The sequence below is a fragment of the Phascolarctos cinereus genome, unplaced genomic scaffold (genome assembly GCF_003287225.1).
Source record: "Phascolarctos cinereus isolate Bilbo 61053 unplaced genomic scaffold, phaCin_HiC Scaffold_726;HRSCAF=1367, whole genome shotgun sequence".
Classification (NCBI taxonomy): Eukaryota; Metazoa; Chordata; class Mammalia; order Diprotodontia; family Phascolarctidae; genus Phascolarctos; species Phascolarctos cinereus.
Window position 1 is genome coordinate 68,109,770 of NW_027556098.1, and position 12,762 is coordinate 68,122,531.

Below are 12,762 nucleotides of genomic sequence, written 5' to 3' on the forward strand. Positions count from 1 at the left end.
AGCTGAAGAAAGTAACCTAGAGTCTGCCTAAAGTCCCAGCCTTGCGGATTCCAACCCAACACCAGGTAAGCTGTCAGAACTCCACAGCCTCCAATTGTCAACCAGGAGAAGATTCTGAAGCCCAGGTGGTAGAGAAACAAACACCAACACCTGGACCTCTGAATGCCACAGTGAGGGTAGGTGAACCAGTGGAAACCAGCTTAGAAAACCACCAGGTGCCTCAGAACTCTACCGCAAAGGAATCTCCCAGTGCATTAGCAGAAACAAGTGAGGCAGTATTGCAAGGGGTCCCAGGCCCTTTGCACCCCGCAGCACCCATCTAAATAAATAAATACAATAAAGCTGAATAAAACTAAAGGAAAGGAAAAGCAGGCAACCTAGAATTGCCTGAAAGTTCCAGCCTTCCTAATTCTAGCCCAATACAAGGTAAGCTGCCAAAACTGTACAGCCTCCAATTGCCAACATAAGAGGCCCCAGCACACAAAGCCAGTAACCAAGACCTAGGCTCCCAAAACAAGAAGCTTGGGTCAGTGCCCTCTGTTCCCCAGCAGGAGAGCTCAATCTCTTTAAAGGCCAGGGAATAAAGAAACCATGAGTAAAAAGAAATGTACCATAGATTCATATTATGAGAAGAGTGAAGATCAAGACAGAAATTCTGAAGAGGACAACATTGTCAACAAACCACATCTGCAACATCAAAAGGGAATATGAACTGGTCTGAAGCCCAAAAAGCCTTCTTAGAAGAGCTCAAGAAGGATTTTAAAAGTCTAATGAGACAGGCAGAAGTGTCCTTAAAAAATACAATTGCCCAATTGGAAAAAAAGTACACTGAAGAAAACAAGTCCCTAAAAAACACAATTGGCAAACTGGAAAAAAAGTACACTGAAGAAAACAAATCCCTTAAAAATACAATTGGGCATTTGAAGAAGGAAGCACAAAAACTAAACAAAGAAAACAATCTGTTAAAAACTAGAATTGGACAAATGGAAACTAATGGCTTCATGAAAGAGCAAGAATCAGTCAAACAGCAACAAAAAAATGAAAAAATAGATGAAAACATAAAATACCTCATTGGTAAAACAACCGACCTGGAAAACTGATCCAGGAGAGACAATTTAAAAATCAGTGGACTACCTGAAAATCATGATGAAAAAAAGAGCCTGGACAGTATCTTTCAGGAAATCATAAAGGAAAACTGCCCTGAAGTCCTAGAACCAGAAGGTAAAATAACCATAGAAAGAATACTCTGCTCACCACCTGAAAGAGATCCCAAATTGACAATGCCAAGGAATATAATAGCAAAATTCCAAAATTACCAGATGAAAGAGAAGGTGCTGCAAGCAGCCAGAAAGAAACAATTTAAATATCATGGAACCACAGTCAGGATTACACAGGACCTTGCAGCTTCTACGTTAAAAGACCACAGGGATGGAACATGATATTCCTGTAAGGCAAAGGAGCTTGGATTGCAGCCAAGGATCAACTACCTGCAAAAATGAGCATGATTTTTCAAGGGAGGAGATGGATATTCAATGAATAGGGACTTCCAAACCTTCCTCATAAAAAGACCAGAGTTCAACAAAAATTTTGATCTTCAAGTACAAGATTCAAGAAAGACATAAAAAGGTAAATGGGACAGAAAGATACAAAATGTTGTTAATAAGGGCAGACTGTTTACATCCTACAAGGGAAGATGACACTTGCAACTCTTGAGAACTGTATTGTTATTACACCATTTTAAAGGAGTATACTATATATATAAATATATTAGTTGACTTTGATGTAATGATAAAAAATAATCTAATGAAGTGGATTAAATGTATCCAAGAAAGTGGATTAGTCTGATCTTAGAAAATGTTCTGAGAAAGGATTAGGCAGACAAGGGTAAGTTACATTACAGGAAAAGAAAGAAAATCCTATCACACCACAGGGAAAGAAGGGAGTGGGGTGAGCATTGTTTGAACCTTACTCTCATAAGATTTGGCTCAGGAAGGGAATAACATAATCAGTTAGGTATAGAAATCTAACTTGCCCTATAGGCAGTAGGAGGGAAAAGGGAAAAGAAAAGGGAGAGGGGCATAGAAGGGAGGGAAGAAGCAGTAAGGGCAAAGGGGAAGAAAAGGCAAAGGGATAATAGAAGGGAGGAGAGAGCAGAACACTAGTGGGGGGGAAAGGAGAAAGAAAAGTATAAAGAGGGGGAAAAAAGGATGGAGAAAAAGACACAGATAGTAATCATAACTGTGAAAGTTGAATTCCATCTTTTTTTTTCTGTTCTGTTGAGTTTTGTTTCCTCTTTCTGATGGTTCCTCCTACTGGTTTTAATTTTTACTTACAACTTCACTAATGTGAAAATACATTTAATAGGAATGTAAATGTATAGCCTATATCAGATTGTGTGCTGTCTTGGGGAGGGTGGTGGGGAGGAAGGGGGAGAAAAATTTTAAACTCAAAAGCATATGAAGTGATTGTTGATAAATCAAAATAAATTAATAAAAGAAAAAAGAAAAAAGAAAAATTAGAATAGAACAATTGGAAGCTAGTGACTTTATGAGAAATCAAGACAATGTAAAACAAATCCAAAAGAATGAAAAATTAGAAAACAATATGAAATATCTCATTGGAAAAACAACTGACCTGGAAAATAGATCCAGGAGAACGAATTTACAAATTATTGGACTATCTGAAAGACATGATCAAAAAAAGTGCCTAGGCATCATCTTTCAAGAAATTATCAAAGAAAACTGCCCTGATATTTTAGAACCAGAGGGCAAAATAGAAATTGAAAGAATTCACCGATCTCCTCCTGAAAGAGATCCCCAAAGGAAAACTCCTAAGAATACTGTAGCCAAATTCCAGAGTTCCCAGGTCAAGGAGAAAATATTACAAGCAGCCAGAAGGAAACAATTCAAGTATTGTGGAAACACAGTCAGGATAACACAAGATTTAGCAGCTTTTATGTTAAAGGACCGGAGGGCATGGAATATAATATTTCGGGGGCAAAGGAGATAGGGTTACAACCAAGAATAACCTGCCCAGCAAAACTGAGTATAATCCTTCAGGGGAAAAAAAAAATAGTCTTTCAGTGAAATAGAGGACTTTAGAGCATTCTTGATGAAAAGACCAGAACTGAATAGAAAATTTGATTTTCAAATCCAAGACTTAGGTGGAACATGAAGAGGTAACAGGAAAGAGAAGTCATAAGAGACTTATTAAGGATGAACTGTTTACATTCCTGCATGGAAAGATGATATTTATAATCCCTGAGACCTTTGTCAGCATTAGGGTAATTGGAGGGAAAAAATTATATGGATGGATGGACAGATAGATAGATAGATAGATAGAGGACACAGGGTGAGTTGAACATGAAAGGGTCATACCTGGAGAATAAAAATAAGGAGTGAGAGAGGATTATACTGGGAAATGAAGAAAGGGAGAGGTAGAATGGGATAAATTATCTCACAAAAAAATAAAGGAAAAGCCTCTTACAGGGGAGGGGAATGAGGGGAAGGTGAGAGGGAATGAGTGAATCTTATTATCATAGGATTTGGCTTAATGAGGGAATAACATACACACTCAATTGGGTATGGAAAACTATCTTACCCTACAGAAAAATAAAGGGAGAAGGGAACAAGAGAGCAGGGGGATGATAGAGAGGAGGGCAGATTGGGAAACGGGGTAATCAGAAGCAAACACTTCTGAGGAGGGACAGGGTCAAAAGAAAGAGTAGAATAAATGAGGGGGCAGGATAGGATTAAGGGAAATAGAGTTAGTTTTTCACAATATGTCTACTATGGAAGTGTTTTGCATAACTGCACATGTATAACCTATATTGAGTTGCTTGCCTTTTCAATCAGGGTGGGTGGGGAGGGAGGAAGGGAGAAAATTTGGAACCCGAAGTTTTAAAAACACATATTTTTTTTTAAATATGCAACTGTGAAATAAGAAATACAGGTAATAGGGTATAGATATCTATCCTGCCCTACAGGAAAGAAGAAGGGGAAGGGGATAAAAGAAGGTGGGGAGAGAAAGAAGAGAGGGAAAATTTGGGGAAGGGATATTCAGAATGCATGCCATCTTGGGGTGGAGGGAGGGGTGAGATGGGGTGAAAATTTGGAACTCAAAATCTTGCGGAAGTAAATGTGGAAAACTAAAAATAAATAAATTTTTAAAAAGAACAATAATCACTAATATAGTACAGAGGTAAAACTACCCTTGAGTGAATTATGCCTTCCCGAGTCAGAAAGCTGAGAATAGGTGGTTCACTGCACAGCAATCAATGCAATGTGGTTAAGTTGAAGGTAAGCCATTTTTCAAAGGGTAAGCTCGAGATGCATAGACAATACAGCATAGTGTGGTGCTTGGAGTTAAGAAGAATAGACTTCAAATACTTTATCTGACAATTACTAGAGGAATGACTTTGAGCAAGTTAGTAAACCTCTGTGTGGTTTAGAAAATTCTTAGACTTCTACATTAAATTATAGAATGGTAAGAACTCTGAATACTGAAAAGTCACAGTTCATACATACATGTATAAGTTTGAAATAATGGAGTTCAACATTTTAAGCCTCTATGATTTTGTCGTGGTGGCTATACAAATAATACTGATGAAAATCACAGCCTCTCTACCATTCATGTCATCATCTTTGACAGTTATCACAGTCAACCAGTCTATCACCCCTGCATCCTGGTACAATGGCATGCAAATTAATCGGGATAAAATTTAATAATTAAATAAATCCCAGAACTCTTTTTGGCCTTTTACTCACACCGAAACTTCAGTTCCTTATTTGGGAAATTGTTCAAGGGTCAGGCCCTTTTCTGCTCCTGAACTCTTGAATCCTGATATTGGGGCATATTTTGTGTTGACCCTGATTTCTTGGGTTCTGACTTCTGCTTTCCACTTTTGCAGGGCATCTATACTACTTTTAAATTTCAAGTCATAAGTGTGTTCAGAGCCTTGTAATGGTTTCAATTCATAGTGCTATGGAACTCCATGTCTCTTATAGTATCAAAGCTCAATTGGGTTCTAGCCCCAAGTCCTTCTTGAGAGTTATCAGAAGCCTCTAAGTTTTTACATGGCCCTGCTTTGTGTCCCTGAACTCCCTTTTCCCAGCACTCTCCAATTCCTGACCCTGGTACAAAGTAACATAATTTTCAGGTGTCAATGGAGTCTCTCTGGTCTGATTGCAGACTTATTTACCAAGCTATGTTTCTGCTGCCTTTTCTGGTGAGTCCCTTACCCAACGCCCACAGGGTACTGCCTTGTGTGTGTGCATGTGTGTGTGTGTGTGTGTGTGTGTGTGTGTGTGTGTGTGTGAATGTGACAAACTGAGGCTTGATGAAGGCATGAAATACAGTTTCTCTTTGGATTTCTTGATCATTATTCAATCTAGATATTTTTCCCCTGAAATATATGAGAAAGATACAAGCTCTTCTGTGATCTAACCTAGACCAAATTAATTGAAAATCCTCCTAGGAATCTCAATTTGGCAACTAAATGGAGAAGAAGGAAGAGACTAAGAGCAGCAAACCTAATTAGACTACTTTTACAATAGTCAATATGAGAATCTCTCTAGGCCTCAGTTTTTTCATCTCTAAAATGTTTGATTGATCTAATTTACCTCTAAAGTCACTTCTAACTCTAAAATATATAAATCAGGTGATGAGAATCTGAATTTGAGTGATGGTTATAGGAATAGATAAAGGGAGACAGAGAAGATAAATATTATGAAAGTAAAATTGACAAGAATTGGAAATTGATTACATATGTGAGTTGGACGATGAAGAGTCAGTAGAGATTGCCTCAGTGGTTGGAAATGTAGATTACTTGTAGGATGGCCCTCTCATTAACAGAATAAGAAAATTAAGAGAAAGAGGGGGGATAGAGAGGAAAGATTATCCTTTCTCTTTCAAGCATGCAGAGTTTGATTTACCGGGTCTGAATGTTGTACATTTTGATACCAGGCCCCACTTTACTTGCTCCTTTCCAAACCCCTGCTCCTCCTCTTCCCACGCCCCATAATTTCCACACCCCATATGCCCCAAAGAGAAGAGAAGACAAATAGTTCGGAGAAGGAAGGCTCAGATTTGGGGCCAATGCTGCTCGCTGGGCGTTTGCATGTCAGCTCCGGGAACACTGGGTCCCTTCACAGATATTGTCACCACCAACCTGAAGCTTGGCAACCCTTCTGACCAAAATGTACGTTTTAAAGTGAAGACTACTGCACCCACCAGTACTGTGTGAGACCCAACAGTGGAATTATTGATGCGGGAACATCAATCAATGTGTCTGTGATGCTACGGCCTTTCGATTATGATCCTAACGAGAAAAGTAAACACAAGTTTATGGTTCAATCTATGTTTACTCCGACTGACACCTCAGATGTGGAAGCAGTATGGAAGGAGGCAAAACCAGAAGATCTTATGGATTCAAAAGTTAGGTGTGTGTTTGAATTGCCAGCAGAGAATGATAAACTGCATGATGTAGAAATAAATAAAATTATGTCCACAACGGGAACAGAGACCGAATCATCTGTTATGTCTAAATCTATAAGTTCTTTGGATGATACTGAGCTAAGAAAGTAATGGAAGAATGTAAAGGGCTGCAAGTAGAAGTTCAGAGGTTACAGGAGGAAAACAAATAATTTAAGGAAGAAGATGGGCTGCGGATGAGGAAGACACTGCAGAGCAACAGCCTAGCTTCTGCCTCGGCCACCATCATGAAGGAAGAAGGGCTTAGTAACTGACTCCTGGCTCTGGTCGTTTTGCTCTTCATTGTTGGTGTAATTATAGGGAAAATCGCCTTATAGAGGCAGCATACAAAGGCTGGTAATTGGATTGATGGATCTGCCATATCATGGGATTTAAACTTATTCATAACAAAGAAATTAATGTATGACATCTCACAGGTCTTGCCTTTAAATTCCGCCCCCTCCCTCTGCACAAATATAACATAGCATAATCTAGAAAGTTTGAAATGTACAGTGAGTAAACGGGGCAAAAAACAATGCAAAAAGGATGATGTTTACTAGATGACAAGGAAAATCATGGTTAATGCTCAAATGATAAGTTGTAAATGCAATTTCAAACATTTTTAGACCTTGGTACAGGTTGCTGGATTACCTCTTTTAAAATGAGAAACTGGTTCCTTAATTGCTAGAGCTCCCCCCTTCTGATAGTGGGAACCAGAGCTAAGCAGGAAGGGGCAGGAATCTCTGTAAAATATATTAATCCACCACACATACTGCTTATAAACTTAAGAGTTTGTCCATGTCTTCAGTTCTGTGCAAGTTACCAATTATTTTTTGGGAACTCAAGTGAATCTAGTCAGAAGCTGAAAAGGATTGAGTGACAGCCTTGAATGTGCTAGTCACCAATATGAGGCATATATCGATTAATGGTACACAACATTTTAGGAGAAAGGTCGTTACCTTGTTCTCTTAAAGGGACCAAGCTAAACTGCTATTGGTTCGTTTAGTTGAATTAAACTGTTATTCAGAGATGTTTAATGCCTGTTTAACTTATTTAATGTATTTCATCTCATGTTTCCTTATTGTCACAAGGTCATGACTAATGCTATGGCATAGAAATCACCACTCTAAGGCTGTGGGTTGACCTGTCATTGCTGCTGGAGAGCTGTGGGATCCTTCTGTCTCTTACTGGTTTTTTTTTTGGGGGGGGCACTACGTAAATGGACTTTTGATTTATTTGAACATTGGAAAACGACAGTCAGGAAATGATTTTCTATGTAAATAAATAAAATCTACGTTGGGAAGGGAGGGAAATTATACCAGTAGTAATAATAGTCAACTCTTGATTACCCTGCTGATGGAGGGAGTAGCCATAGTACAGATAACCTTTTTAAAAAATGTCATTTTAATGTCACTCTTGAATTCATCCTATTTCACCTTTCCTCACTGTGCTTGGCCTCAGTCCCTTTCTCTCTCCCCTGCCCCCAATTTGGCCCATAATTGGAGTAGCAATACGGAAAGTTATCCCAGTAGTAAGGAGAGGACAGTATTCTAGAAATAGATAGGGGAGATAGTCCTGGAGCCAATTGGGAGGCAGGAGAGAGAAGACCCACCCCAAATGAGGGGCTGGTGGTCAGGGGAAACCTTCCCCCAACTAATTCACAAAGCAGATAATTGAGAGTTGACTGTAAATTAATTTTATGCCATAAATGACCAATCCTGTTGGACTATGTAGCATCTTTAAAAGAAAAAAAATTAAATAAAGCCCCAAAATGAAAAAAAAAAAAATATATATATATATATATAGATGCCAGAGTTTGCTTACTAGCATCTTGTTAGAAATATGGAACTAGAGATAAGAGAGAGAATATCTGGGTATGGAGTCTTAGGAGTTATTGGCATAGATATAATAATTGAGTTTTTGAGAGCAGTCATGAATGTCAAAAAGAAATAGAGGATAAAGGAAAAGAAAGAATATCCAGAAGGAAGGGTGAATCAAAATATACAAAATGTTGCAGAATGGTCAGGAAGGTTGAGATGTTAGAAAGCACATTAGGTATACAAATAAAGAAATTGTTGGTATCCTCTTCTCTGAGGAGAGATGTGGTATATTATAGGTACAAAATAAGTTTTATCTTGTCAGATGTAGCCAATGTACTGTGGTTTGTTTTACTTTATAATATTTTTCTTGTTTTTTTCTTTTTTTATAGTTTGGAAGGATTGTTGGGTAATAATGGTGGAAAAATGCAAGAAACTTTTTTTTAAGTAATAGCTGGAACTCACTATCTAACAAAAACCACTGGGAAAACTAGAAAGTAGTCTGACAGAGAGTAGGCATAGACCAACACCATCTTGCACCATACATCAAGAGTAGCTCAAAATGAGTATATGATTTAGTCATAACTGATGATATCATAAGCAAATTCAGGGAGCATGGAAGGAATTACCCACCAGATCTAGGGATAAGGGAAGAGTTCTTGACCGAGCAACAGATAATAAGGTTGACAGAAGGGAAAATGGATAATTTTAATTACATTAAATTAAAAAAGGTTTGCACAAACAAAACCGATGCAATCAAAATAAAAAAGACAAAGTCAAAAAATTTAGCCACAGGTTTCTCTGATAAAGTTCTCATTTTTCAAATATATGGAGAATTGAGATAGATTTATAAAAATAGGAGCCATTATCCAATTGATTAATGGCCACAGAATATGAATAGGCAGTTTTTAGAGGATGAAATTAAACCTATCAATAATCACATGAAACTGTTTCAAATCACTGATAATTACAGAAATGCAAATTAAAACAATTCAAAGGTGCTAGTTTGTAACCCTCACATTGACTAAGACGATAGAAAAATAAAATGGCAAATGTTGGAGGTAATCTGACAAAAATAAGTACATTAATACATTGTTGAGAGATTCATGAACTAGTCCATACATTGTGGAGGTCAATTTGGAATTATACATAAAGGCCTATAAAATTTTGCATGCCTTTGACCCGGCAATAGCCCAAGGAGAAAAAAGGAAAAGGAAAATGATCTCTATGTACAAAATATTTATAGCATCTCTTTTCTTTGTTGTCAAAGAATTAAAAATGAGGGAATGCTTATCAATTGGGAATGTTTGAACAAATTATGATACATGAAGGTGATAGAACACTATTGTGCAATAAGAAACAATGAAGGGGCAACTAGGTGGTGCAGTGGGTAGAGCACTGTCCCTGGAATCAAGAGAAACTGAGTTCAAATTTGGCTTCAGACACTTACTAGCTATGTAACCCTGGGCAAGTCACTTAAACTCAGTTGCCTCCCTCCAAATATGTAAGTGTGTATGTGTATATATGTGTTTGGATATTTATATGTATGTACATACATACATACATATGATGAAGGTGATAGTTTCAGAAAAACATGGGAAGGCCTATATGAACTATCCAAAGTGAGGTGAGCAGAACCAGGGAACAATCTATGTAGTAACAGCAATATTGTTAGGAAAATCAACTATGTAAGACTTAAATTCTGATCAATATAATGAGCCATCATAACTCCAAAGGATTCATGATAGAAAATGCCATCTACCTCCATAGATAGAAATGATAGATTCAGAGTATAGTTTAAAGTATATCTTTATCCTTTTTTTTCTTCTTATGGTTTTTTATGTTGAAACATGGCTAATGTGGAAATATATTTTTTCATGACTTCATATATGAATGTCACATTTACTTTTTTTTTCTTTTCTCAATGGTGAGGGAGCAGTGGAGAGAGGGAGAGAAGGTGGAACTAAAAATGAAAATAAAATTTAAATTAAAAAAATTAACAAATAGAAATAGTGACCTAGGAGAGAGCAATTTCTGTCAAGTTAGATTATAAGAGTTTGAGGAGTGACTGAGAAATGAAGAAGTAAAGATAACCACAGTAGATTTTTTTTCCCTATGAATTTAACTCTAAAATGGAAGGCAAATATAGAAAAATAATTTGAGGGGAGTGCTGGATCTAATTAAAACTTTCTAAAGATATAATAGAATTTGGCATGTATATGTATATGTATATGTTTGTATGTATATGTATGTATATATATGTATATGTGTGTATATGTATATACAAATGAGCCAATGATAAATAAAAATTGAAGAATAAGAAGAGAGGGATCATCAGTGAAGTACAAGAATAAGAAATGTGCTGATATAAATAATAAGATGGGAAAGAAATAGCAGGGAAAGTAAGGCTTCTTCAGATGCAGCAACAAAAGGAAGGACAGTTGGACATTGATTTAGAAGAGAATAAATGTGTAAAAAATTTGAGAAAAGAGGGAACTCCTGAGAAGTCTATTTTCTGAGGAAAACATGAGGCAAGACCTTCACCTGAAAGGAAGATGGGGAGGGTAGAGGTAATTATACATAATGACCTAAGGATCCCCTTTAAAATAGAACATATTGTATTGTGACTGATAGAAACAGCAGCTTCTTTTTAGCAGTGATGGAATGAGTATATGTTGCCAAGAACTTTTAAATACTGAAGATTTTTATTAACTTTTGGAACTGAAAATGATGGGCGAGATGACATCAGTGGGGAATAATGAATTTCTTCAGAAATACATTAATTAACATTTTGCAGGCAGTGGGAGATTATTTGGTAAAAGACTTTTGTTGCCCAAAGATAGATACTGCAATCTTTGTCTGGGGAATGAATCTTTCCTAATTCATGAAACAAAAGTATCAGGATGTGGATTCATTTGTTGAGTTTTAAGTTGTGTTAGATATAACTTCTATCTAGCCCCAGCCTATCCTAGGAACTGGACATCAATATAAGCTGGAGATTTATAATTATTTACTTATTCTAGAAGTGATGTGTCATTTCTGGCTTTCTTTAATTAATGATCAGGCTGGGCCAATGAGTTTGGAGTGTTTGATATATGTCAAAGTTTTAAATTGGGTTCCACAATCAAATCATTGGTTTCAGCATGGAACTGGCAATACATTTGGAACCTAGTTACTGCAGTATCCTTGCTCTAGGATCCAAACAAATGTCTTGATTTACAAACTTTTTAGACCTTTTCTGGATATTTAAGTCAAAAGTCCCAATATGAAATTCTATGAAAGGGACAATGTGTCTCCACTTTATATCGAGTTGCAAACTTGTGATTTTCTAGTTTCCTAAAAAAAGTCAATGTGTTGACTAAAAGTAAATAGAACGATTCTTTATAGAATGGACAAGGACCTGAAATAGAATTATGAATGTATTTTTCCATTACATGTTTAACATTAATCATTAGTCATAGCTACAAAATAATTTAATATAAGAATTTCCATTGTTTGCTGCTGTTTGTCCCTCGGTCTTGAGAAGTACCATGACATCAGGGAGGTGATGTCACGATATGCAAGTGAATTGGATTTAAGTGATGAAGTGCTGCGCAAAGTCAGTCTTGCTTTCTCCTCTGGAGCCATCTGGATCCAGTAGCCAGATATGGATCATGAAAACTGAAAATGGCTCAGGATGCAGTGGGAGACCTTGGCCTTTAATGGGTCTCAGTTTGACTGAGGCAGCACCCATTCAATGATTAAGGCTAAATAAAATGAGGCAAAGAATAGGCTCTTAAAAAAAAGTCTGGGAGGGGAAGACCTTCAGGGTTTCTGGGAAAAACAGAAACAATTATCATTTACATTTATTCTGAACCAATCACAGCTCAGATAGTGACCCAATAGGGCTTGGTCTGGAATCAGAGTGATTTGGGGTAAAAAAAAAATCATTTCAAAGATTAAAATTTCATTTCCCTTTGAGCAGAGCACCTACAGGTAGGGGTATGGTACCCTATGTGGAGAGAGAAGAAAGCAAGCAAGAAAGGAGAGAGAGAGAGAGAGAGAGAGAGAGAGAGAGAGAGAGAGGGAGGGAGGAAGGAAGGAAGGAAGGAAAGAAGGAAGGAAGGAAGGAAGAAGTGTTGCTTAATTGGAAATTTTGGCCCTAGTGGTCAGCCCCTGCCCAAGATTTTGCCTCTGATTACGATGTCTTGGGATGTTTGTGGAGGGTCATAATATTTAACTTCAACCTCAGAGTGAAAATAAAAGCTCCAAATATGCTTGGTTTTTCCAATTAATACATTATGAACCTGTCATCTAAAACTTTCATGAACATACCTCTCAACTGCACATTTATCTCTAATTTTTGTCTATCTCAGTTCTATGTAGTTTAATTCAACATATATTTATTGAATCAACTGATAGCTTTTGCACTGAAGGATCTTTGAATTTCAGTAAAATGTAAGATGTTTGAAGGTAGAGACTTTGTCTTTGTATC

At 37.1% G+C, this 12,762-nt stretch overlaps 1 pseudogene; it reads left to right on the forward strand.

The window, feature by feature from the left end:
* The first annotated feature begins 6,118 nt into the window (after positions 1-6,118).
* On the forward strand, positions 6,119-6,809 carry LOC110198769 (vesicle-associated membrane protein-associated protein B/C pseudogene; annotated as a pseudogene).
* Positions 6,810-12,762: the final 5,953 nt, after the last annotated feature.